At 47.2% G+C, this 26,596-nt stretch overlaps 15 non-coding genes across 15 annotated transcripts; all 15 read right to left on the bottom strand.

Moving 5' to 3' along the window:
- Window positions 1-1,071: 1,071 nt before the first annotated feature.
- Window positions 1,072-1,143, bottom strand: trnad-guc (transfer RNA aspartic acid (anticodon GUC)). Its single transcript has one exon. It is a non-coding gene; the product is annotated as a tRNA-Asp (tRNA).
- A 443-nt stretch (window positions 1,144-1,586) lies between these two features.
- On the bottom strand, window positions 1,587-1,659 carry trnav-cac (transfer RNA valine (anticodon CAC)). Its single transcript has one exon. It is a non-coding gene; the product is annotated as a tRNA-Val (tRNA).
- Window positions 1,660-3,385: 1,726 nt separating this feature from the next.
- trnad-guc (transfer RNA aspartic acid (anticodon GUC)) lies at window positions 3,386-3,457 on the bottom strand. Its single transcript has one exon. It is a non-coding gene; the product is annotated as a tRNA-Asp (tRNA).
- A 444-nt stretch (window positions 3,458-3,901) lies between these two features.
- On the bottom strand, window positions 3,902-3,974 carry trnav-cac (transfer RNA valine (anticodon CAC)). The gene has a single exon. It is a non-coding gene; the product is annotated as a tRNA-Val (tRNA).
- Window positions 3,975-5,026: 1,052 nt separating this feature from the next.
- Window positions 5,027-5,098, bottom strand: trnad-guc (transfer RNA aspartic acid (anticodon GUC)). Its single transcript has one exon. It is a non-coding gene; the product is annotated as a tRNA-Asp (tRNA).
- Window positions 5,099-5,542: 444 nt separating this feature from the next.
- trnav-cac (transfer RNA valine (anticodon CAC)) lies at window positions 5,543-5,615 on the bottom strand. The gene has a single exon. It is a non-coding gene; the product is annotated as a tRNA-Val (tRNA).
- Window positions 5,616-6,667: 1,052 nt separating this feature from the next.
- On the bottom strand, window positions 6,668-6,739 carry trnad-guc (transfer RNA aspartic acid (anticodon GUC)). Its single transcript has one exon. It is a non-coding gene; the product is annotated as a tRNA-Asp (tRNA).
- A 444-nt stretch (window positions 6,740-7,183) lies between these two features.
- trnav-cac (transfer RNA valine (anticodon CAC)) lies at window positions 7,184-7,256 on the bottom strand. Its single transcript has one exon. It is a non-coding gene; the product is annotated as a tRNA-Val (tRNA).
- Window positions 7,257-8,308: 1,052 nt separating this feature from the next.
- On the bottom strand, window positions 8,309-8,380 carry trnad-guc (transfer RNA aspartic acid (anticodon GUC)). Its single transcript has one exon. It is a non-coding gene; the product is annotated as a tRNA-Asp (tRNA).
- Window positions 8,381-8,824: 444 nt separating this feature from the next.
- trnav-cac (transfer RNA valine (anticodon CAC)) lies at window positions 8,825-8,897 on the bottom strand. The gene has a single exon. It is a non-coding gene; the product is annotated as a tRNA-Val (tRNA).
- A 1,052-nt stretch (window positions 8,898-9,949) lies between these two features.
- trnad-guc (transfer RNA aspartic acid (anticodon GUC)) lies at window positions 9,950-10,021 on the bottom strand. The gene has a single exon. It is a non-coding gene; the product is annotated as a tRNA-Asp (tRNA).
- Window positions 10,022-10,465: 444 nt separating this feature from the next.
- Window positions 10,466-10,538, bottom strand: trnav-cac (transfer RNA valine (anticodon CAC)). Its single transcript has one exon. It is a non-coding gene; the product is annotated as a tRNA-Val (tRNA).
- Window positions 10,539-11,590: 1,052 nt separating this feature from the next.
- Window positions 11,591-11,662, bottom strand: trnad-guc (transfer RNA aspartic acid (anticodon GUC)). Its single transcript has one exon. It is a non-coding gene; the product is annotated as a tRNA-Asp (tRNA).
- A 2,490-nt stretch (window positions 11,663-14,152) lies between these two features.
- On the bottom strand, window positions 14,153-14,224 carry trnad-guc (transfer RNA aspartic acid (anticodon GUC)). Its single transcript has one exon. It is a non-coding gene; the product is annotated as a tRNA-Asp (tRNA).
- Window positions 14,225-14,668: 444 nt separating this feature from the next.
- Window positions 14,669-14,741, bottom strand: trnav-cac (transfer RNA valine (anticodon CAC)). Its single transcript has one exon. It is a non-coding gene; the product is annotated as a tRNA-Val (tRNA).
- Between the last annotated feature and the right edge of the window lie 11,855 nt (window positions 14,742-26,596).

The following is a 26,596-nucleotide window of genomic DNA, read 5'->3' as shown; positions in this document are numbered from 1 at the left end:
TCTATTTTCTTTATGACCATTGTTTACTTGACTCAATCATGTAGGTATCATCGTACGAAACAAGAAGTCTCCCCGTCGGGGAATCGAACCCCGGTCTTCTGCGTGACAAGCAGAGATACTGTCCACTATACTAACGAGGACAGCTGTTTGGACAAAGAACTTCCTGATTGCAGGAACTTAATAACTGTGTACCAATGTCATTGGAAAGTCAGTGTTCATCTCCTTTTAAACTTCTATATTGTTCCGCGATTCTCGGCTCTCCGCGGTCTCAGCGCGACGGGAATGCAGGTGAAGCCCCGCGAGTCTCGGCTCGGTTTGCCGCGAGGCTCTGGTCCAGCTGGTCCGGGGTTCCCCGCACCTCCGGTGACCCCCTCTCGGAACCTCTGCTGCTGGGGTCTGGTGGTGGAGCTAGTGTACGTTAATGGAGAATGACTGGCTTTTGGTCAGTTGTGGAACTGCAACATATGAATTTCTGCATTAGACCCAATGCGAGAACCCACTTCTGCTGTTATTGTGGTCTGACATTGTGGTGGTGGTACCTGACAGAGTGCTGTACATGAGTGCTGTCCATCGAACCAAGAGCGTCTGGGTGTTTAGGGTACCAGGGCCCTGGTCCTCCAGCTCCGCGGGCTGGGTCTTTCACTCTGGTGGCCGGTCGGGGGGGAGCTTAACAGCGGGTCCCTGGGTTCGCACGGTGAGCCGGGTCTTTGGGTGGCTCCGGGTCTGGACGGTGAGTCAAAGGTGAGTTGCTGAGCAGCGGGGCGGTGAGCCGGTTGGTGAGTGGCTTTCAGGGCCGTGCTGTCAGTCTGTGTCCGGGACGAGGCGACGGCGGGCATAAAAGGCGATTCTCCCAGAGATGCTCTAGATGCTGTCCTTAATAACTGCTCTTTTTACTTCTTCAATGACATTTTCTGTGTGTATATAATCCTACCTCAATTAGAGTTTCCTCTGATCCAGCTGCAGCATCTAGAAGCTTCTTTGGCAGGCAGACAGCGACTGCTAGTCTATTTTCTTAATGACCATTGTTTACTTGACTCAATCATGTAGGTATCATCGTACGAAACAAGAAGTCTCCCCGTCGGGGAATCGAACCCCGGTCTTCTGCGTGACAGGCAGAGATACTGTCCACTATACTAACGAGGACAGCTTTTTGGACGAAGAACTTCCTGATTGCAGGAACTTAATAACTGTGTACCAATGTCATTGGAAAGTCAGTGTTATCTCCTTTTAAACTTTTATATCGGTCCGCGATTCTCGGCTCTCCGCGGTCTCATCGCGACGGGAATGCAGGTGAAGCCCCGCGAGTCTCGGCTCGTTTTGCCGCGAGGCTCTGGTCCAGCTGGTCCGGGGTTCCCCGCACCTCCGGTGACCCCCTCTCGGAACCTCTGCTGCTGGAGTCTGGTGGTGGAGCTAGTGTACGTTGATGGAGAATGACTGGCTTTTGGTCAGTTGTGGAACTGCAACAATATTAATTTCTGCATTAGACCCTATGCGAGAAAGAGATGGTCGACCTTCCTGTGCTGTGCACCAAGAAGAGGACTGGAGTGGTTTTCCAAGTCCAAATAATGTTATTGCAAAGTCACACATGTTTCCGCCCAGTTTCGAACAGGGGACCTTTCGCGTGTGAGGCGAACGTGATAACCACTACACTACGGAAACAGACATGCTTTGAAAACGGCGGGCATAAAAATAAAATCCTGTAAAAAACTCTACTACAATTCTTGACAGTAAGATGGATACTGCAGGTTTTCTCCTGGCTGCTCTCAAAGACTCATGCTGATGTTAACCATTACACCATGGAACCCACTTCTGCTGTTATTGTGGTCTGACATTGTGGTGGTGGTACCTGACAGAGTGCTGTCCATGAGTGCTGTCCATCGAACCGAGAGCGTCTGGGTGTTTAGGGTACCAGGGCCCTGGTCCTCCAGCTCCGCGGACTGGCTCTTTCACTCCGGTGGCCGGTCGGGGGGGAGCTTAACAGCGGGTCCCCGGGTTCGCACGGTGAGCCGGGTCTTTGGGTGGCTCCGGGTCTGGACGGTGAGTCAAAGGTGAGTTGCTGAGCAGCGGGGCGGTGAGCCGGGTTGGTGAGTGGCTTTCTGCGGGCTAGCTCCTTCACTCCGGTGGTCAGTCGGGGGGGAGCTTAACAGCGGGTCCCCGGGTTCGCACGGTGAGCCGGGTCTTTGGGTGGCTCCGGGTCTGGACGGTGAGTCAAAGGTGAATTGTTGAGCAGCGGGGCGGTGAGCCGGGTTGGGGAATGGCTTTCTGCGGGCTAGCTCCTTCACTCCGGTGGCCAGTCGGGGGGGAGCTTAACAGCGGGTCCCCGGGTTCGCACGGTGAGCCGGGTCTTTGGGTGGCTCCGGGTCTGGACGGTGAGTCAAAGGTGAATTGTTGAGCAGCGGGGCGGTGAGCCGGGTTGGTGAATGGCTTTCTGCGGGCTGGCTCTTTCACTCCGGTGGAAGAGCCAGCCGGGTTGGTGAGTGGCTTTCAGGGCCGTGCTGTCAGTCTGTGTCCGGGACGAGGCGACGGCGGGCATAAAAGGCGATTCTCCCAGAGATGCTCTAGATGCTGTCCTTAATAACTGCTCTTTTTACTTCTTCAATGACATTTTCTGTGTGCAGACCCGCCTGTTCTTCCTGCGCACACTGAGGTCTTTTGATGTCTGTGTGGAGATGATGACCATGTTCTACCACACAGTGGTGGCCAGTGCTCTCTTTTTTGCTGCTGTGTGTTGGGGGGGCAGCCTTGCAATAAAAAACACCAAGCGACTGGACAGACTGGTGAAAAAAGCAGGCTCAGTGTTGGGCAGGAGTCTGGACCCGCTAAGATCTGTGGTGGAGAGGGGCACACTTAACAAACTGAGTGCTATAATGAACAATAGCAGACACCCTCTCCACAGCCTCCTGGAGCAACAGAGGAGCAGGAGCTGCAGCGGTCGGCTCCTCTCACTGCGCTGCAGAACGGAGCGGTTCAGGAGATCCTTCGTCCCCACAGCCATAAGACTGTTTAACTCTTCCTGAACTCAGTCTCACACACTCACCTCTGCCACAACTGGACTATATTTTACTTTGCACTTTACTTGATATTTGTTTTAAAAACCTTATATTTCATATTATGAATGTGTTTTTATTGTGTGGTTGATTTTTTATGTTTACGTTTTGATGAGCTGCTGGACGGTTGAATTTCCCTCTGGGGATGAATAAAGTTCTATCTATCTATCTATCTATCTATCTATCTATCTATCCTACCTCAATTAGAGTTTCCTCTGATCCAGCTGCAGCATCTAGAAGCTTCTTTGGCAGGCAGACAGCGACTGCTAGTCTATTTTCTTAATGACCATTGTTTACTTGACTCAATCATGTAGGTATCATCGTACGAAACAAGAAGTCTCCCCGTCGGGGAATCGAACCCCGGTCTTCTGCGTGACAGGCAGAGATACTGTCCACTATACTAACGAGGACAGCTTTTTGGACAAAGAACTTCCTGATTGCAGGAACTTAATAACTGTGTACCAATGTCATTGGAAAGTCAGTGTTCATCTCCTTTTAAACTTTTATATCGGTCCGCGATTCTCGGCTCTCCGCGGTCTCAGCGCGACGGGAATGCAGGTGAAGCCCCGCGAGTCTTGGCTCGGTTTGCCGCGAGGCTCTGGTCCAGCTGGTCCGGGGTTCCCCGCACCTCCGGTGACCCCCTCTCGGAACCTCTGCTGCTGGGGTCTGGTGGGGTAGCTAGTGTACGTTGATGGAGAATGACTGGCTTTTGGTCAGTTGTGGAACTGCAACAATATTAATTTCTGCATTAGACCCAATGCGAGAAAGAGATGGTCGACCTTCCTGTGCTGTGCACCAAGAAGAGGACTGGAGTGGTTTTCCAAGTCCAAATAATGTCATTGCAAAGTCACACATGTTTCCGCCCAGTTTCGAACAGGGGACCTTTCGCGTGTGAGGCGAACGTGATAACCACTACACTACGGAAACAGACATGCTTTGAAAACGGCGGGTATAAAAAAAAAATCCTGTAAAAAACTCTGCTACAATTCTTGACAGTAAGATGGATACTGCAGGTTTTCTCCTGGCTGCTCTCAAAGACTCATGCTGATGTTAACCATTACACCATGGAACCCACTTCTGCTGTTATTGTGGTCTGACATTGTGGTGGTGGTACCTGACAGAGTGCTGTCCATGAGTGCTGTCCATCGCACCGAGAGCGTCTGGGTGTTTAGGGTACCAGGGCCCTGGTCCTCCAGCTCCGCGGGCTGGCTCTTTCACTCCGGTGGCCGGTCGGGGGGGAGCTTAACAGCGGGTCCCCGGGTTCGCACGGTGAGCCGGGTCTTTGGGTGGCTCCGGGTCTGGACGGTGAGTCAAAGGTGAGTTGCTGAGCAGCGGGGCGGTGAGCCGGGTTGGTGAGTGGCTTTCTGCGTGCTAGCTCCTTCACTCCGGTGGCCAGTCGGGGGGGAGCTTAACAGCGGGTCCCCGGGTTCGCACGGTGAGCGGGGTCTTTGGGTGGCTCCGGGTCTGGACGGTGAGTCAAAGGTGAATTGTTGAGCAGCGGGGCGGTGAGCCGGGTTGGTGAATGGCTTTCTGCGGGCTGGCTCTTTCACTCCGGTGGCTGGTCGGGGGGGAGCTTAACAGCGGATCCCCGGGTTCACATGGTGAGCCGGTTCTTTGGGTGGCTCCGGGTCTGGACGGTGAGTCAAAGGTGAGTTGCTGAGCAGTGGGGCGGTGAGCCGGGTTGGTGAGTGGCTTTCAGGGCCGTGCTGTCAGTCTGTGTCCGGGACGAGGCGACGGCGGGCATAAAAGGCGATTCTCCCAGAGATGCTCTAGATGCTGTCCTTAATAACTGCTCTTTTTACTTCTTCAATGACATTTTCTGTGTGTATATAATCCTACCTCAATTAGAGTTTCCTCTGATCCAGCTGCAGCATCTAGAAGCTTCTTTGGCAGGCAGACAGCGACTGCTAGTCTATTTTCTTAATGACCATTGTTTACTTGACTCAATCATGTAGGTATCATCGTACGAAACAAGAAGTCTCCCCGTCGGGGAATCGAACCCCGGTCTTCTGCGTGACAGGCAGAGATACTGTCCACTATACTAACGAGGACAGCTTTTTGGACAAAGAACTTCCTGATTGCAGGAACTTAATAACTGTGTACCAATGTCATTGGAAAGTCAGTGTTCATCTCCTTTTAAACTTTTATATCGGTCCGCGATTCTCGGCTCTCCGCGGTCTCAGCGCGACGGGAATGCAGGTGAAGCCCCGCGAGTCTTGGCTCGGTTTGCCGCGAGGCTCTGGTCCAGCTGGTCCGGGGTTCCCCGCACCTCCGGTGACCCCCTCTCGGAACCTCTGCTGCTGGGGTCTGGTGGGGGAGCTAGTGTACGTTGATGGAGAATGACTGGCTTTTGGTCAGTTGTGGAACTGCAACAATATTAATTTCTGCATTAGACCCAATGCGAGAAAGAGATGGTCGACCTTCCTGTGCTGTGCACCAAGAAGAGGACTGGAGTGGTTTTCCAAGTCCAAATAATGTTATTGCAAAGTCACACATGTTTCCGCCCAGTTTCGAACAGGGGACCTTTCGCGTGTGAGGCGAACGTGATAACCACTACACTACGGAAACAGACATGCTTTGAAAACGGCGGGCATAAAAAAAAAATCCTGTAAAAAACTCTGCTACAATTCTTGACAGTAAGATGGATACTGCAGGTTTTCTCCTGGCTGCTCTCAAAGACTCATGCTGATGTTAACCATTACACCATGGAACCCACTTCTGCTGTTATTGTGGTCTGACATTGTGGTGGTGGTACCTGACAGAGTGCTGTCCATGAGTGCTGTCCATCGCACCGAGAGCGTCTGGGTGTTTAGGGTACCAGGGCCCTGGTCCTCCAGCTCCGCGGGCTGGCTCTTTCACTCCGGTGGCCGGTCGGGGGGGAGCTTAACAGCGGGTCCCCGGGTTTGCACGGTGAGCCGGGTCTTTGGGTGGCTCCGGGTCTGGACGGTGAGTCAAAGGTGAGTTGCTGAGCAGCGGGGCGGTGAGCCGGGTTGGTGAGTGGCTTTCTGCGGGCTAGCTCCTTCACTCCATTGGCCAGTCGGGGGGGAGCTTAACAGCGGGTTCCCGGGTTCGCACGGTGAGCCGGGTCTTTGGGTGGCTCCGGGTCTGGACGGTGAGTCAAAGGTGAATTGTTGAGCAGCGGGGCGGTGAGCCGGGTTGGTGAATGGCTTTCTGCGGGCTGGCTCTTTCACTCCGGTGGCTGGTCGGGGGGGAGCTTAACAGCGGATCCCCGGGTTCACACGGTGAGCCGGGTCTTTGGGTGGCTCCGGGTCTGGACGGTGAGTCAAAGGTGAGTTGCTGAGCAGCGGGGCGGTGAGCCGGGTTGGTGAGTGGCTTTCAGGGCCGTGCTGTCAGTCTGTGTCCGGGACGAGGCGACGGCGGGCATAAAAGGCGATTCTCCCAGAGATGCTCTAGATGCTGTCCTTAATAACTGCTCTTTTTAATTCTTCAATGACATTTTCTGTGTGTATATAATCCTACCTCAATTAGAGTTTCCTCTGATCCAGCTGCAGCATCTAGAAGCTTCTTTGATAGGCAGACAGCGACTGCTAGTCTATTTTCTTAATGACCATTGTTTACTTGACTCAATCATGTAGGTATCATCGTACGAAACAAGAAGTCTCCCCGTCGGGGAATCGAACCCCGGTCTTCTGCGTGACAGGCAGAGATACTGTCCACTATACTAACGAGGACAGCTTTTTGGCCAAAGAACTTCCTGATTGCAGGAACTTAATAACTGTGTACCAATGTCATTGGAAAGTCAGTGTTCATCTCCTTTTAAACTTTTATATCGGTCCGCGATTCTCGGCTCTCCGCGGTCTCAGCGCGACGGGAATGCAGGTGAAGCCCCGCGAGTCTCGGCTCGGTTTGCCGCGAGGCTCTGGTCCAGCTGGTCCGGGGTTCCCCGCACCTCCGGTGACCCCCTCTCGGAACCTCTGCTGCTGGGGTCTGGTGGGGGAGCTAGTGTACGTTGATGGAGAATGACTGGCTTTTGGTCAGTTGTGGAACTGCAACAATATTAATTTCTGCATTAGACCCAATGCGAGAAAGAGATGGTCGACCTTCCTGTGCTGTGCACCAAGAAGAGGACTGGAGTGGTTTTCCAAGTCCAAATAATGTTATTGCAAAGTCACACATGTTTCCGCCCAGTTTCGAACAGGGGACCTTTCGCGTGTGAGGCGAACGTGATAACCACTACACTACGGAAACAGACATGCTTTGAAAACGGCGGGCATAAAAAAAAAATCCTGTAAAAAACTCTGCTACAATTCTTGACAGTAAGATGGATACTGCAGGTTTTCTCCTGGCTGCTCTCAAAGACTCATGCTGATGTTAACCATTACACCATGGAACCCACTTCTGCTGTTATTGTGGTCTGACATTGTGGTGGTGGTACCTGACAGAGTGCTGTCCATGAGTGCTGTCCATCGCACCGAGAGCGTCTGGGTGTTTAGGGTACCAGGGCCCTGGTCCTCCAGCTCCGCGGGCTGGCTCTTTCACTCCGGTGGCCGGTCGGGGGGGAGCTTAACAGCGGGTCCCCGGGTTCGCACGGTGAGCCGGGTCTTTGGGTGGCTCCGGGTCTGGACGGTGAGTCAAAGGTGAGTTGCTGAGCAGCGGGGCGGTGAGCCGGGTTGGTGAGTGGCTTTCTGCGGGCTAGCTCCTTCACTCCATTGGCCAGTCGGGGGGGAGCTTAACAGCGGGTTCCCGGGTTCGCACGGTGAGCCGGGTCTTTGGGTGGCTCCGGGTCTGGACGGTGAGTCAAAGGTGAATTGTTGAGCAGCGGGGCGGTGAGCCGGGTTGGTGAATGGCTTTCTGCGGGCTGGCTCTTTCACTCCGGTGGCTGGTCGGGGGGGAGCTTAACAGCGGATCCCCGGGTTCACACGGTGAGCCGGGTCTTTGGGTGGCTCCGGGTCTGGACGGTGAGTCAAAGGTGAGTTGCTGAGCAGCGGGGCGGTGAGCCGGGTTGGTGAGTGGCTTTCAGGGCCGTGCTGTCAGTCTGTGTCCGGGACGAGGCGACGGCGGGCATAAAAGGCGATTCTCCCAGAGATGCTCTAGATGCTGTCCTTAATAACTGCTCTTTTTAATTCTTCAATGACATTTTCTGTGTGTATATAATCCTACCTCAATTAGAGTTTCCTCTGATCCAGCTGCAGCATCTAGAAGCTTCTTTGATAGGCAGACAGCGACTGCTAGTCTATTTTCTTAATGACCATTGTTTACTTGACTCAATCATGTAGGTATCATCGTACGAAACAAGAAGTCTCCCCGTCGGGGAATCGAACCCCGGTCTTCTGCGTGACAGGCAGAGATACTGTCCACTATACTAACGAGGACAGCTTTTTGGCCAAAGAACTTCCTGATTGCAGGAACTTAATAACTGTGTACCAATGTCATTGGAAAGTCAGTGTTCATCTCCTTTTAAACTTTTATATCGGTCCGCGATTCTCGGCTCTCCGCGGTCTCAGCGCGACGGGAATGCAGGTGAAGCCCCGCGAGTCTCGGCTCGGTTTGCCGCGAGGCTCTGGTCCAGCTGGTCCGGGGTTCCCCGCACCTCCGGTGACCCCCTCTCGGAACCTCTGCTGCTGGGGTCTGGTGGTGGAGCTAGTGTACGTTGATGGAGAATGACTGGCTTTTGGTCAGTTGTGGAACTGCAACAATATTAATTTCTGCATTAGACCCAATGCGAGAAAGAGATGGTCGACCTTCCTGTGCTGTACACCAAGAAGAGGACTGGTTTGGTTTTCCAAGTCCAAATAATGTTATTGCAAAGTCACACATGTTTCCGCCCAGTTTCGAACAGGGGACCTTTCGCGTGTGAGGCGAACGTGATAACCACTACACTACGGAAACAGACATGCTTTGAAAACGGCGGGCATAAAAATAAAATCCTGTAAAAAACTCTGCTACAATTCTTGACAGTAAGATGGATACTGCAGGTTTTCTCCTGGCTGCTCTCAAAGACTCATGCTGATGTTAACCATTACACCATGGAACCCACTTCTGCTGTTATTGTGGTCTGACATTGTGGTGGTGGTACCTGACAGAGTGCTGTCCATGAGTGCTGTCCATCGAAACGAGAGCGTCTGGGTGTTTAGGGTACCAGGGCCCTGATCCTCCAGCTCCGCGGGCTGGGTCTTTCAATCCGGTGGCCGGTCAGGGGGGAGCTTAACAGCGGGTCCCCGGGTTCGCACGGTGAGCCGGGTCTTTGGGTGGCTCCGGGTCTGGACGGTGAGTCAAAGGTGAGTTGCTGAGCAGCGGGGCGGTGAGCCGGGTTGGTGAGTGGCTTTCTGCGGGATAGCTCCTTCACTCCGGTGGCCAGTCGGGGGGGAGCTTAACATCGGGTCCCCTGGTTCGCACGGTGAGCCGGGTCTTTGGGTGGCTCCGGGTCTGGACGGTGAGTCAAAGGTGAATTGTTGAGCAGCGGGGCGGTGAGCCGGGTTGGTGAATGGCTTTCTGCGGGCTGGCTCTTTCACTCCGGTGGCTGGTCGGGGGGGAGCTTAACAGCGGATCCCCGGGTTCACACGGTGAGCCGGGTCTTTGGGTGGCTCCGGGTCTGGACGGTGAGTCAAAGGTGAGTTGCTGAGCAGCGGGGCGGTGAGCCGGGTTGGTGAGTGGCTTTCAGGGCCGTGCTGTCAGTCTGTGTCCGGGACGAGGCGACGGCGGGCATAAAAGGCGATTCTCCCAGAGATGCTCTAGATGCTGTCCTTAATAACTGCTCTTTTTAATTCTTCAATGACATTTTCTGTGTGTATATAATCCTACCTCAATTAGAGTTTCCTCTGATCCAGCTGCAGCATCTAGAAGCTTCTTTGGCAGGCAGACAGCGACTGCTAGTCTATTTTCTTAATGACCATTGTTTACTTGACTCAATCATGTAGGTATCATCGTACGAAACAAGAAGTCTCCCCGTCGGGGAATCGAACCCCGGTCTTCTGCGTGACAGGCAGAGATACTGTCCACTATACTAACGAGGACAGCTTTTTGGCCAAAGAACTTCCTGATTGCAGGAACTTAATAACTGTGTACCAATGTCATTGGAAAGTCAGTGTTCATCTCCTTTTAAACTTTTATATCGGTCCGCGATTCTCGGCTCTCCGCGGTCTCAGCGCGACGGGAATGCAGGTGAAGCCCCGCGAGTCTCGGCTCGGTTTGCCGCGAGGCTCTGGTCCAGCTGGTCCGGGGTTCCCCGCACCTCCGGTGACCCCCTCTCGGAACCTCTGCTGCTGGGGTCTGGTGGTGGAGCTAGTGTACGTTGATGGAGAATGACTGGCTTTTGGTCAGTTGTGGAACTGCAACAATATTAATTTCTGCATTAGACCCAATGCGAGAAAGAGATGGTCGACCTTCCTGTGCTGTACACCAAGAAGAGGACTGGTTTGGTTTTCCAAGTCCAAATAATGTTATTGCAAAGTCACACATGTTTCCGCCCAGTTTCGAACAGGGGACCTTTCGCGTGTGAGGCGAACGTGATAACCACTACACTACGGAAACAGACATGCTTTGAAAACGGCGGGCATAAAAATAAAATCCTGTAAAAAACTCTGCTACAATTCTTGACAGTAAGATGGATACTGCAGGTTTTCTCCTGGCTGCTCTCAAAGACTCATGCTGATGTTAACCATTACACCATGGAACCCACTTCTGCTGTTATTGTGGTCTGACATTGTGGTGGTGGTACCTGACAGAGTGCTGTCCATGAGTGCTGTCCATCGAAACGAGAGCGTCTGGGTGTTTAGGGTACCAGGGCCCTGGTCCTCCAGCTCCGCGGGCTGGGTCTTTCACTCCGGAGTGCGGTCGGGGGGGAGCTTAACAGCGGGTCCCCGGGTTCGCACGGTGAGCCGGGTCTTTGGGTGGCTCCGGGTCTGGACGGTGAGTCAAAGGTGAGTTGCTGAGCAACGGGGCGGTGAGCCGGGTTGGTGAGTGGCTTTCTGCGGGCTAGCTCCTTCACTCCGGTGGCCAGTCGGGGGGGAGCTTAACAGCGGGTCCCCGGGTTCGCACGGTGAGCCGGGTCTTTGGGTGGCTCCGGGTCTGGACGGTGAGTCAAAGGTGAATTGTTGAGCAGCGGGGCGGTGAGCCGGGTTGGTGAATGGCTTTCTGCGGGCTGGCTCTTTCACTCCGGTGGCTGGTCGGGGGGGAGCTTAACAGCGGATCCCCGGGTTCACACGGTGAGCCGGGTCTTTGGGTGGCTCCGGGTCTGGACGGTGAGTCAAAGGTGAGTTGCTGAGCAGCGGGGCGGTGAGCCGGGTCGGTGAGTGGCTTTCAGGGCCGTGCTGTCAGTCTGTGTCCGGGACGAGGCGACGGCGGGCATAAAAGGCGATTCTCCCAGAGATGCTCTAGATGCTGTCCTTAATAACTGCTCTTTTTACTTCTTCAATGACATTTTCTGTGTGTATATAATCCTACCTCAATTAGAGTTTCCTCTGATCCAGCTGCAGCATCTAGAAGTTTCTTTGGCAGGCAGACAGCGACTGCTAGTCTATTTTCTTAATGACCATTGTTTACTTGACTCAATCATGTAGGTATCATCGTACGAAACAAGAAGTCTCCCCGTCGGGGAATCGAACCCCGGTCTTCTGCGTGACAGGCAGAGATACTGTCCACTATACTAACGAGGACAGCTTTTTGGACAAAGAACTTCCTGATTGCAGGAACTTAATAACTGTGTACCAATGTCATTGGAAAGTCAGTGTCCAAGCTTCTTTGGCAGACAGACAGCGACTGCTAGTCTATTTTCTTAATGTGAGTAAAAGGTGAGTTGCTGAGCAGCAGGGCGGTGAGCCGGTTTGGTGAGTGGCTTTCTGCAGGCTAGCTCCTTCACTCCGGTGGCCAGTCAGGGGGGAGCTTAACAGCGGGTCCCCGGGTTCGCACGGTGAGCCGGGTCTGGACGGTGAGTCAAAGGTGAATTGCTGAGCAGCGGGGCGGTGAGCCGGGTTGGTGAGTGGCTTTCTGCGGGCTAGCTCCTTCACTCCGGTGGCCAGTCGGGGGGGAGCTTAACAGCGGGTCCCCGGGTTCGCACGGTGAGCCGGGTCTTTGGGTGGCTCCGGGTCTGGACGGTGAGTCAAAGGTGAATTGTTGAGCAGCGGGGCGGTGAGCCGGGTTGGTGAATGGCTTTCTGCGGGCTGGCTCTTTCACTCCGGTGGAAGAGCCAGCCGGGTTGGTGAGTGGCTTTCAGGGCCGTGCTGTCAGTCTGTGTCCGGGACGAGGCGACGGCGGGCATAAAAGGCGATTCTCCCAGAGATGCTCTAGATGCTGTCCTTAATAACTGCTCTTTTTACTTCTTCAATGACATTTTCTGTGTGTATATAATCCTACCTCAATTAGAGTTTCCTCTGATCCAGCTGCAGCATCTAGAAGCTTCTTTGGCAGGCAGACAGCGGCCGTTTTCGAATTCAGACACTACCGCACTACATGCTACATACTGCAAAGTATGCACTGTATACTGCCTACTGAATGAAGGATTCAGTACGCTGCTCCAGCAGACCGTTCACACAGCAGTGTGCTACAGTGTATCCCAGAATGCATCTCGCACCAAAACGTCCGCGAAAGATGAGATTTAAAAGCAGACTAGAGTGTTTCTCAATCCTGGTCCTCGTGTTCCCTGTCCTGCATGTTTTAGATGTTTCCCTGCACCAACACACCTGATTCTAATTAAAGGTCCTAATAAGCTGTCACCAAGGTCTGCACAACTCTGTTGATGACACACGTACTTTTATCACGGTGCGCTGAAGCAGGGAAACATCTAAAACATGCAGCAGGACCAGGATTGAGAAACACTGGACTAGAAGCTGTTGTAATTCCAGCTGTAGCGCTGTTAATATGCCACTTTATTACGTTTTAACATCTTTTAACATTCAGGCGTAAAAGTAAGGCGTAGAAATTTGATCCGATGTTTCGGGGATCAAAAGAGCCGCCGGTCCGGCCGCATCAGCAGCTCACGGCCGGAGAACTGACGCGATCGCCGGGTCAAACTACGGCGCCGTCCCGGGGAGAAACCTGCAGCCCTGTGGAGAATTGTCGCCGGCTGAAATAAATCATTTAGGAAATAAATGTTGGTTTAATAGATGCAATCTAACAGTTGTAGCTGTCACGTTAGTTTGTCTGTACTAGATGGATATATATATACCACAGTCAGAACAGAGCTGTATATCTTATAGCTCAATGGGTTGATTAGTGACTTTCGTACAGCAAACGGGGGTTCGATTCCAGTCGGGCTATATTTTGCAAATTTCCCCGATGTGGGACTAATAAAGGATTATCTTATCTTAAATGTTGAAATAGCAGTAAAACCAAATTCATTGATGAAATGACATAAGGGATGGAAATGGATTTTAATAAATGTATTGAAATGAACATATCAGTCTATTGAAGTTAATTTTATTTTATTTATCTTCTCCTCTCTGTCGAGTAGCTCTCTCTCCATCTTCTCCTCCTTGTCCAAACCCTCTCTCTGCATCTATTTATTTCAGCTCCCGGACAAATTCTCTGTCAAAACACAGCAATGAAAGTTATTTCATGAAAATACAACGAACTACCGATATATAACGTTGTCATAACACTTAGTTCACTTTTATTTACGTAGCAAGCATGCTAAGATAATTAACAAAAACCTAACATACTATTAAAAACCCACAATTTTTAATAGTTGTCCTTACACTAAATGGAATTAAAAAGGTTATATATTAAAGTTACTTACATTTATATTCCTCCTTCTCCCTCTCCACGGTGTAACTAGTCCTTTCTGCCTTCACATCACATCACTGTCCGATTGCAGCTGTTTTCTCAATAAAGCTTTGAGGAAAAAAAAGAAAAAAGCGCTGCCCGGCCGAGGCCGCATTGCATTCTGGGATATTGTAAGCGAGGTAGGCTGTCTGAAGCATGCTGCGGATTTTTTTCCAGATCAGTACAACATCCGGGTATTTTTCGCACACTGCAGATTTCCTTCTGTTCACATACAGCATACTACTTACTACACTTTGGCCAAATCAGTGTATACTTGTAGTACAGTATGCGAATTCGAAAACGGCCAGCGACTGCTAGTCTATTTTCTTAATGACCATTGTTTACTTGACTCAATCATGTAGGTATCATCGTACGAAACAAGAAGTCTCCCCGTCGGGGAATCGAACCCCGGTCTTCTGCGTGACAGGCAGAGATACTGTCCACTATACTAACGAGGACAGCTTTTTGGACAAAGAACTTCCTGATTGCAGGAACTTAATAACTGTGTACCAATGTCATTGGAAAGTCAGTGTTCATCTCCTTTTAAACTTTTATATCGGTCCGCGATTCTCGGCTCTCCGCGGTCTCAGCGCGACGGGAATGCAGGTGAAGCCCCGCGAGTCTTGGCTCGGTTTGCCGCGAGGCTCTGGTCCAGCTGGTCCGGGGTTCCCCGCACCTCCGGTGACCCCCTCTCGGAACCTCTGCTGCTGGGGTCTGGTGGGGGAGCTAGTGTACGTTGATGGAGAATGACTGGCTTTTGGTCAGTTGTGGAACTGCAACAATATTAATTTCTGCATTAGACCCAATGCGAGAAAGAGATGGTCGACCTTCCTGTGCTGTGCACCAAGAAGAGGACTGGAGTGGTTTTCCAAGTCCAAATAATGTTATTGCAAAGTCACACATGTTTCCGCCCAGTTTCGAACAGGGGACCTTTCGCGTGTGAGGCGAACGTGATAACCACTACACTACGGAAACAGACATGCTTTGAAAACGGCGGGCATAAAAAAAAAATCCTGTAAAAAACTCTGCTACAATTCTTGACAGTAAGATGGATACTGCAGGTTTTCTCCTGGCTGCTCTCAAAGACTCATGCTGATGTTAACCATTACACCATGGAACCCACTTCTGCTGTTATTGTGGTCTGACATTGTGGTGGTGGTACCTGACAGAGTGCTGTCCATGAGTGCTGTCCATCGCACCGAGAGCGTCTGGGTGTTTAGGGTACCAGGGCCCTGGTCCTCCAGCTCCGCGGGCTGGCTCTTTCACTCCGGTGGCCGGTCGTGGGGGAGCTTAACAGCGGACTTGTTTGTGAAATTTGAGAACTGAGATTTCAATCAGGAAGTCATTGAAAAATTTGCTGGCATGAAGGAGAGGAGAGCAAAATGTATGTTCAAGTAGAGTTCATAGCTGTGCCAGTTCACCCCCCAAAATTTTTTTATCAGCAGCCGCCACTGGTCACAGGTAATCTCTCTCTGGCACACAGTTGAACAGAGACAAGTCCCAGGTAAAGGACATTTATTTTTAAAACCCAAAATTATTCCACTTCCTGAAAAGGGTCGCTCGTGGCGAGGGGGATTAAGGAGTCCATAAAGTCGTTACGTCACCAAAATGATTGGCTCGGGCAGTGGATTGAGGAAAAAAAAGGGACGAAGCGACGTGTAGTGAAAGCAGCCTTGATCTGTCAGTGTTTAGTTACAGCTACCTTAAAAATCTTGGGCACAAGAGACGGGGCACCTGTTTAATCTGATTCTTAAACTGCTTCATGATGGATTAAATAACAACTTGGGAAGGATGTCATGAAGTTAGTCCTGTTATTTGTAAAGAACCCGACAAAAGTAGCTGTCATGGGGACGGTGGATGTAGGAGACCGTGGAGCAGGAGGGGATTTATTATGGGAAAAAAAGCACTTTCTCACAATGTAGAATTGAACTATTTTATCATCCTATCCAGACTGCTACGCAGCAACAGTTTCTTCTCTTAGGTCTTAGGACCTTGGACCAATTGACGTCTTGTTTTGACAAGAAAAATACTTTATTACAAGAAGGTGTACTAACTTTTACACATGACTGTACCCAGAAATGTTGAAATGTGAAGGGTTTACAGTTTGAAGGCAGAGTTCACAGGAATGATCAGATTTAAACTGCAGCGAGATGAAACAGCACTTTTATGATTTAATATGATTTTCACGTTTCAGTTCTGTGAGTGTTATCCTAGATGTTTAAAGTGGTCTCGCAGTGAATAAAACAGGAGAATGTCGTTTCAATGTGTAATTAAAACCAACTGGTGTGAGAAGCTCCGGTCTGCATCTAAACCTGAGTTTGTAGCCTGGGAGGGGGGTTGTAATTAATCTTTATAGTGAGTGGGCAACGTGCAGCTGCAGAAGTTTTACAGCCAGCCACACAAAAGTGCCTCTGTGATGCAAAACAGAAAGCGTGGTTGCTGCTTCACGCTGATATCACCCTCTAGGAGACGTGAGGAGGTTATGGCTCGCGCTTCCGTCCACGTGACGTATGACCCGCGATAAAAGCTGAAACATAGCACACCATCCCCTCAGCCGCTCTGCACCTCGGTGGACAAAGCCTTGCTGAGAAAGCAAGTGTGTGTGTGTGTGTGTGTGTGTGTGTGTGTGTGTGTGTGTGTGTGTGTGTGTGTGTGTGTGTGTGTGTGTGTGTGTGTGTGTGTGTGCAGTGACTGGCGGATTTGTCCAGTCTCAGTAATACTTCTGGGTTATTACCCAGAGCGGGCCGTTGATCCTCCTAAATGTCATTTAAGTCAGATCTAAGCTGTCTCTGCTCATGCATACACTTTTAGAGCCTGGATTTATGGGATGGTCTGAGCACGGCAGATTAGACAGGCGGACATACTTCATTCCAATAAGGGCTAAACAAAACTTTAAATTAATGAAGCTCAATTTTCTAATTAAACATAATTATCATGGAAATAATTCTGATAAATAAAATATGTCATTTAGTGCAGGCTAAAAGAGGTGCAAGTGTTTTTATTTGGATGTTCCACCTGAGTTTGGACATTAGGTGGCAGTAGAGCTCCACATCCAGGCGCATCTGCAGGCGCTGCAGTGGCCTGCATTACTCTCCTAACATGAAACCTTCTGTGCAGTCCTGCATCATATCAACAGTCCTTCCTTTATTTTTCTTTGTTGTCATTTCTTTACAGGTGCAAATGTTAGAAGTTGTAGCAGGCCCACTGTTGAAAAGGAGCAGGGAACGAGCTCCAAGCCTCTTCAGACGATTGGTGTGACATGGTGCTACAGTACCACTGCCGTAAAAACAAGAGTCATTTCAGACAATCATTCATCCTGACAGTTTGATAATCCCACGCCAGCCAGCACAAATTACAGAACAAGAAAAAAAACTTTGCATTTTCTTGAGCGGAGCCATCCGAGGTTGCGTAACTGGTTGAACGAGGATGCGACTTACTGAATCAGAATTGACAATGAGCTGCATGCTCCCCGAAGCTCATAACCGGAGCAGAATTTAGACCTATTTTAGGAAGACGAAGAGCAGAACGAGCTGTGAGCTGAAACGGTAGATGAAGGAAAGATGCTACAAGAGAAGTGAGGAGCTGCAGCTCCACAAACGATGCAGATCTCTCTTAGGCTTGGACAGAGGTGTTCTAAACTGTAATGGTTTGATGTGACACCGTAAGTCATCCCAGGGCACGGCGGTTGGTCCACTGTCTGCCGCCCCACATGGGCCGTAAACTGGGCCACAGCAAGCAGCTGCTCTACAGAGTTTGCTTTTGAAAAGAAAATGTATGAGGAATAATTCATTGCCTCTAAAACTTTACAGAGTCGAACATGTTTGTAACTTTATCCAAACTGTATCGTACTTCTTCCAGTAACTTACAGATGAGCATGGCAGCTGTGTGCCCTGCTGGCAAGGGGCTCCATCCGCATAATCACTCACTTCTAAACCTGTTTTCTGAGTCATTTGATCTGTTCAAAGCAGCAGACGTGCATCTGTGATCAAGGGGGGAAATTAAAAATGTGGGCTTTCATAACCAAAACATCCCCTCACAGTGTCATCGGTTTATGTTCGTCACCCTTGACCCTCCATATTTTTAAACATGTGCTTTTTATTATTTGACCTCTTTCCTTGTAATTTTATTTCATTTTATTTGTTATTTAAGCATACTCTTAAATGAAATACTCGTGATTTTTGAAAACTGCGCAAAGTTATGGATAAGCCCTGAATGCAGGCATTGTGACGTAGAATTGTCAAATTGGTTTAATTCACCGCACAAATTGTTACAGATTACTTTTGTAATACTGTATTTGACCCGGTCTTTGTACATTTTGACCGTATAGAAACGTATCTTGTTTCATTTTATTTGTTATTTACTGTTTAATTGTGTCTTACCGCTTTTAGGGCCTGATTTACTAAAGGTTTGCGTGCGTAAAAACGTGTGCAAACTTGACATCACGCGCAAACCAATGTGCAAGCTGATCTACTAACAGCGTGCAAAGAGGACTGCGCCTCTCAAATGAGCAAAATAGCACACGCTGTTCATTTAGTACTTTTGCCCTGATGAATAATCAATATGGGGCGTACCCGCCAGAAATCACTAAATACTGGGAGGGGAAAATGCAAATATGTTAATTTACCACACGCAATGAGATTTACCAAGCCTGAAAGTTTTTGCGGGGATTGTGATTGCGTCTGTATTTAATACGTTCGAAAGGAAGGTGCTAATCTCCACATGCAATTCAATTCAATTCAATTCAATTTTATTTATATAGCGTCTAATACAACAGATGTTGTCTCTAGACGCTTTCCAGAGATCCAGAACATGAACATAAACACAAACATAAACATAAACCCCCGAGCAATTATTATATAAACAATGGCAGGTAAAAACTCCCCTAGTGGGAGAAAAGCCTTAAGCCAAACAGTGGCAAGGAAAAACTCGCCTTTAGGAGGCAGCACACAGCAGGCAGGTGGAAGCAGCAGCGGGATGACCGGAGGTGGGGGGGGGGGGGGGGGGGGGGTGCAGGCAGGCGGAAGCAGCAACAGCAGACATCCACGTAGGCAGGTGGAAGCAGCAAAAGGAGAAATATTTTATTTGAATGTTAAATCGAGTATTATTCAGCAAAAGGTTGCCACAGGAGGCACATTCATTTTTTTATTTGTGATAATAAATAAATCACGTGTTTTCATGGAGAACAAAGTGTTTCTTATTGTGCGCCTATACTTGTTCTGCAGTTGTCATACCCCGGTGTTGTGCCGTATTCAGCACCCCTGCCGTGAAAAGCACCCCCTCGTCTGACAAAAATTATATTCTCATTCCGTGTCATGTTCTGTTTAGCGTCCAGTTTTGTGTTAATGATTCATGTTTAAATGCGCTCATGGATTCCACAATAGTCATACTTTCCCACAATCACAGTCACAGATAACAAAAATCGGGTAAATGGTTATTGATGTCATTAATTAATAGCCTGCTTACTGTGTTGTCTTCCATAATATTTGTAAATATATATAATATAAACTCCTAAGTATGTGTTTGTGTGAGTGTGTATATATAAATATATTGAAGTGTCAGTGTGTTGTTTTTTTTCTTGGTCTACTTATCATTGAATATATGAGGGGGTGCTTTTCACGGCAGGGGTGCTGAATACGGCACAACAATTTGCCTCGTCCACTAATATCTCTAACTCCAACTCGTCAAATTTCATTTTGCGCTCGCAAACCGTAAGACACGCAACACCTCATTTAAATACTGCGGTTTGCACCTGTTATCAATTGCGCACGCAATCTTAGTTGATCACCTGCAAAACACACAACAACAGCACGTGCAAACTTTTTCAGTGCACACGCAATTTAGTACTCTTTATTTAGGATCTTAGTAAATCAGGCCCTTAATGTTGATGTAAAGCACTTTGAATGACCTTGTGTTGAATTGTGCTATACAAATAAACTTGCCTTGCCTTGACTCCAGAGCTGGGTAGAGTAGCCAAAAATTGTACTCAAGTAAAAGTACTGTTACTTCAGAATAATATGACTCAAGTAGAAGTAAAAAGTAGTCATCCAAATAATTACTTGAGTAAAAGTGGTGAAAAAACTACTCAAGTACTGAGTAACTGTTGAATAGCGTCTGATTTATTTTTTTAACACAACCATTCAAACAGACAAAAGTACAAAATAATCATCTTCCGGCAAATTAAATAAATAAAATAATAAAATAAATTAAAATGAATAAAAAATAAAAAATAGCTTAAATTAAAATAATCATAAAGTAAATTCAAGTACTTTAATAAATAATAAAATAATAACACAATAAAAAAATAAATTAAGCACAATTAGCACAAAATTTCAAGCCTTTTCTTTTTTAACCAGGCAGAACTAGAACAAGCCCATGAACTTATAGAAACTCTGTGTGTGTTTGAGTCTGAGTAAATGTGACAAAACATGCCAAAACAAACATTTTTCCCAAAGAATCACTCAGTGATGTCATGAGATTGACGCGTACGTGGATAAAAGGGATAAAAGAAAAGTAACAGCTCAACGTAGCCTAATGTAGCGGAGTAAGAGGAACAGTTTCTTCTTCACAAATCTACTCAAGTAAAAGTAAAAAGTATAGTGATTCAAAACTACTCCTAAAAGTACACAATTTCCCAAAACTTACTCAAGTAAATGTAACGGAGTAAATATACCCACCTCCGCTTGACTCACAAACAAAAGCAGCCGCTACTGCTGATAATGCCGGAAGACGAGCATTCAGGCCCAAAATGATGCTACGGGACACGTAGCAGCTAGGCCGGGATTCAACACTGATTCATGGTTCCATGCTCCCATGTTTCATCTCACACAGTGAAGGATTATAGTAAATGAACCGGAGCAGGGGCTGCAGTTGTGACCAGATGTGCAGGAATGGATGCTGATGGGCTGAATGGCTGAACTAAGGGAACGACCTCTGCAGGTCCATGAGGACGAAGGGATGGATGACGGCGTCCCTCCAAATTGTTTCTACTCCAGTCTCTTACCATAATAGGATGCGAATTCTTAATGAATCATTTACATATAAGAACAGCATTTGTACCCCGAGTTATTAGACATGCTCATGAAGACGCGAGCAAAGAAGTTTCACTGACTTTCACTGAATCCCCAGGGCCTCTGGCATCACCGAACCAAGACAGTCTAAGTAGAGGAGTGTTAAGCTCTGAGGAATAAGACCTACATTATCCTAGCAACCAGTCCCAACTGCTTGTGTGCAGCGTCTCTGCATATTGCTCTTTATTACGTGTTGCATATGATGATAGCTTTACCCACGAACGCACGCAACCGAGCAACTGAGCGCTACGCGGCCCACAGATGCATCAAACATTTTTCAGCTTCTTAAACTGCAGCCACATTAAACTACATCTGCACAGATGTGCCATGTCTTATTCTCAGACAACATATCAGGGATTTAACTAACAAGCCAGAGATTATTAGCAGAGGTGTCTTCAGTATTCACATTTATTACTCAGGTAGAAGTATAGATCAGAGGTGGAAAAAGTACTGAAAAATTGTAATTGAGTAAAAGTATCTTTACTTTGCTTAAATCCTACTCAAAGTAAAAGTAAAAGTACTCATCTAAAAATGTACTCAAGTAAAAGTACAAAAGTACTTCATTTAAAATGTAATTTGAGTAAAAGTTACTTTCAGTTATTTAATGCAAAAAAAGGATGAGTCACGAATCAAATCCAGCACAAGTTGTTTTAATTAACTTCGAGGCATATTAAAGTACACATCCACACTTGTAAAAGCTCAGCTGAGCTCAGTAACATGATCCTTTTAGTAGTATTCAAGTATTCAAACACAAAATAAAGTGCCCAATGCCCGCAGGATCCTGCTATTCACAATACACCAAAATAAAATGCCCACAAGATTTTCACCATAAATTTTGTGCTCAGTAACGTGAGGGGGTTCAAATGTAGCAAAGTAAAATACTTGGGTCAAAATGTACTCGAGTAAAAGTAAAAATTACATATTTCAAAAACTACTTAGAAAATTACAAATTACTCATAAAAAGTAATCAATTACAGTAACATGAGTAAATGTAATTTGTTACTTTCCACCCCTGGTATAGATACTAGAGTTTAAAAATACTCCTGTAGAAGTTGAAGTATCAACTCAAGTTTTTTACTCAAGTAAAAGTATAAAAGTACTGGTTTCAAAACTACTTAAAGTATAAAAGTAAAAGTAATGTAAGGGGGAAAAAAGCCATTAAGGACAAAAGCCATTGAAAATGAATGCATCTTAGTATAATGCAAATATATTAAAGAACCATATATGTGTACTATTGAGCATTAACATGTGTTTCAGAGAGCAGGAGATATGATGACTAGTTGCCTATAAGTATTGTAATGGTGCAAAAAGTCAAACTTCAGAGGCGTGTTATCATTTATCCTAACCTTTATTGGAATGTACATCCAAGTTTAGTTGCAGGAATCTGAGGGAACGGATGTAAGAACAAAACTGGACAAGAACATCTGAAACAACCACAACCAAATTCACTCTATCCGGATGGAGCAATTTAACTGGATAGTTTTTATTTAAAGGCCGAAATGAAATAGAGTAACGAGGCTGTTTTTAAAATGTGAGGAGTAAAAAGTACAGATAATGTGTGAAAATGTAAGGAGTAAAAGTAAAAAGTCGTCAGAAAAATAATTACTCCAGTGAAGTATAGATAACCAAAATTTCTACTTTAGTAAGGTAACGAAGTATTTGTACTTTGTTACTTGACACCTCTGCTGGTGATCTTGTGGAATATTACTAGGGATGCCCCGATACCGATACTGGTATCGGTATCGGGGCCGATCCTGCTCTCATATACTCGTACTCGCAAAAATTCTCCGATACCACGCACCGATACTTCATTGTTGTCGTAGTTACTGGTTAGTGACTCTAGGGGGAGATGTTGAGCTGCAGTCAGCGTGGTGATGAGAAGAGAGTGATACATGAGTGAGACTGGCAGTGCCGTTTCAGGCAAGATAGCAACAATTAATGCAGCGGGACGTCAGCAGTGTGGACATATTTCAAAATAAGGTACGACGACAGAAGCAAGGCAGACTGCAGGTTACGTGCTGCTAAGGTGTCAAGAGGAGGAAAGGAGAATACATCGTTTAATACCAGCAACTTGATAAAACATCTCAAGGCGCATCATAAAGCTGAGGATATGGAGTTTGCTAATGCTACTGCAAGACCACAACAGCAATATTAGCTCAGGTTCTGCAAAAGCAACAGACAAAAACAAGAGACTATTATATTATTATTATATAGCGCTGGATGAGCAACCACTGTCAGTTGGAGAACATGAAGGATTTCTCCGTCTTCTCCACACACTCGAGCCGCGATATGATGTTTAATTGATATTTTATATGTTTGATATTTTCTTAAATGCGAAGACAGTCGCAGTGTGGAGACTTTTTATTTACACAGAAAGATTATTAGGGGCCGAGCACTGACAGTGCGAAGGCCCTATTGTATCTATAGGAATTTTTGTTTTTCTCGTTTTTCTTCCGACGAAAGGAGGGCCTTTTTGCCCCCCTAAACGTGCCCCAAAAGTCACCAAATTTTACACCAAGCCAGGCCTGGTGAAAAATGTGATATTTCATGGTTTGCATTAATGGGCGTGGCCTAATGGCTCAACAGCGCCCCCTAGAAAACTTTGTGCCTCAAGCCCTACAATACGGTTTGACGTACATGCACGAAAATCAGTACACACCTGTATCATGTCGCAACTTAAAGAAAAGTCTCTTGGCGCCATGGCCGAAACCGAACAGGAAGTCGGCCATTTTGAATTAATCCTGTAATTTTGGCGCAATTTATGCCATTTCTTTGGCCGCTTCTTCGCCTGAACCGTAACGTGCACCCAGGTGTTTTATACATCAAAATGTGCGTCTCCATCCTGCAATGATGCGCATTACTTTTCTCAGTCAAAAGCGTTACCGTGGCGACGATAGATGCCAAAAAGTGAGCCCCCCCTTCATCTGATTGGTCCATATTTGATAGTTCCTCCTTTCTTCCATAACTTTTGAATGGTTTCACATAAAGAGTCATGGGTGGTGTCATCGGACTTCGTTTTGAGTCCTTGACATCTATTAGTGGAAATTGCACGTGCGAGGGCCCGTTCAGCGCTGCTTGCAACTTTAATTTTTTGTTTAAAATAGTTATTCTACTCATTTTATTTATTTTTATTGAATTTATCTGTTGCAAATAAAACCTGCCTTCCAAATTCATTGCATTTTTCATTGCATTTTTAGCCTAGTTATTTTTGTGGTAGAAGTATTGTATCGGTACTCGGTATCGGCAAGTACACAAATTAAAATACTCGTACTCGTACTCAATGTGAAAAAAATGGTATCGGGGCATCCGTAAATATTACAATAAAGAGAAAAAGGTGTAAAACCTGACTGCCGACTCTCAGGTGGTCCAACATTAGATAAATGTGGGCCTGATGTGAAAACAGCTCCACAACCTATTGCCCCGGACTTTGTGAGCAGACAGAGAAAGGGCCGGTGATGGCACTGAGTAATCAATTCCTCCCCCATCACTCAGACGTGAGCACTATCGATTCTTCCTTCCCGTGAAGAGGTGGTGATGGACCGAAGGTCTTGCCTAAGGGAGAGGAAGGATCGCTAAAAATAAAGACGGAGCGTTAAAAGGGAAGAAGAGAGCGAACTGAATGTAAAAGCAGGAGAAAAGCGGGGATGGCGGTGGTGGGGTCGAGCTGCCTTCTGTTGTGACTGCCTGAAGCGCTGCAGAGGTCCTGACCTGCAAGATTATTCAAACAGACCTTTTACCCATCTGTTCTACTCTCGCTAACCTTTCCGCGGATGGATGTGAAGTGAGAAAGTTGTGAGACGGTGGTAGCGGTGGATGGGAGTTTGTTCTTACCCGTCTGTTTCATTAGGTGTCTGTAAAATCTGTTTGGATGTAATGATGCCTGTAGTGTTTTTGTAATCATCTGTGGCTGATGTGATGATAGACACATTTACCACAGCTGAGCAGCGCTGCGGATATGACAGTTCTCACAGGTGGATAGTAACGAAGTAGATGTACTTTTACTTTACTTTACTTTACTTTTACCTACTTAAGTAGTTTTTTTGAGGATTTGTACTTTACTTGCGTTTTTTTTTATCATTACTTTTACTTTTTCTTCACTATATTTTTAGTTAAAGAATATACTTTTACTTCGTTACTTTGACATTTGCCTCCTCGTTACTCGTTACAATAATCAAAGAATTATCTGGAATGCGCAGGTCGCAGAGGACGAGAAGGCAAGGCAAGTTTATTTGTGTAGCACAATTCAACACAAGGTAATTCAAAGTGCTTTACATCAACATTAAAAGCGGCAAGACACAATTAAACAGTAAATAACAAATAAAATGAAATATGATAATAAAAGAAGGTAAAATAATAAAAAGCACAAGTTGTTAAAAGTAAGGGCAGTAGAGTACAGCAGGTAAGTATTTAATTTAGGAGTACGCTTGAGTAAACAGTAATGTTTTTATCCTGATTTAAAGGATCTACAGTTGGAGCAGACCTCAGGTCTACAGGAAGTTTGTTCCACCGGTGAGGAGCAGAATAACTGAACTGCCTCACCTTGCTTGGTTCTGGTTCTTGGGAACCACAACAAACCAGATCCAGATGAACCTCAGGGGTCTGGGAGCTTCATAGGAACTAACAGATCAAGTATGAATTTTGGTCCAAGACCATTCAGGTCTTTGTAGACCAGCAGTAAGATTTTCAACTCTATCCTTTGACTCACTGGAAGCCAGTGTAGTGATTTTATGACCGGTGTAATATGGTCCAGTTTCCTGGTGTAATGTGGTCCAGTTTCCTGGTGTAATATGGTCCAGTTTCCTGGTGTAATATGGTCCAGTTTCCTGGTGCAATATGGTCCAGTTTCCTGGTGTAATATGGTCCAGTTTCCTGGTGTAATGTGGTCCAGTTTCCTGGTGTAATATGGTCCAGTTTCCTGGTGTAATATGGTCCAGTTTCCTGGTGTAATATGGTCCAGTTTCCTGGTGTAATATGGTCCAGTTTCCTGGTGTAATATGGTCCAGTTTCCTGGTGTAATATGGTCCAGTTTCCTGGTGTAATATGGTCCAGTTTCCTGGTGTAATATGGTCCAGTTTCCTGGTGTAATATGGTCCAGTTTCCTGGTGTAATGTAGTCCAGTTTCCTGGTGTAATATAGTCCAGTTTCCTGGTGTAATGTAGTCCAGTTTCCTGGTGTAATGTGGTCCAGTTTCCTGGTGTAATATGGTCCAGTTTCCTGGTGTAATATGGTCCAGTTTCCTGGTGTAATATGGTCCAGTTTCCTGGTGTAATGTGGTCCAGTTTCCTGGTGTAATATGGTCCAGTTTCCTGGTGTAATGTGGTCCAGTTTCCTGGTGTAATGTGGTCCAGTTTCCTGGTGTAATATGGTCCAGTTTCCTGGTGTAATGTGGTCCAGTTTCCTGGTGTAATGTGGTCCAGTTTCCTGGTGTAATATGGTCCAGTTTCCTGGTGTAATATGGTCCAGTTTCCTGGTGTAATACGGTCCAGTTTCCTGGTGTAATGTGGTCCAGTTTCCTGGTGTAATATGGTCCAGTTTCCTGGTGTAATATGGTCCAGTTTCCTGGTGTAATATGGTCCAGTTTCCTGGTGTAATATGGTCCAGTTTCCTGGTGTAATATGGTCCAGTTTGCTGGTGTAATATGGTCCAGTTTCCTGGTGTAATGTGGTCCAGTTTCCTGGTGTAATATGGTCCAGTTTCCTGGTGTAATACGGTCCAGTTTCCTGGTGTAATACGGTCCAGTTTCCTGGTGTAATACGGTCCAGT

Source organism: Cololabis saira, chromosome 7, assembly GCF_033807715.1.
Source record: "Cololabis saira isolate AMF1-May2022 chromosome 7, fColSai1.1, whole genome shotgun sequence".
NCBI classification, from domain to species: Eukaryota; Metazoa; Chordata; class Actinopteri; order Beloniformes; family Belonidae; genus Cololabis; species Cololabis saira.
Note: the sequence above shows the minus strand (reverse complement) of the source record. Positions and strands in the feature narration are given on the sequence as shown.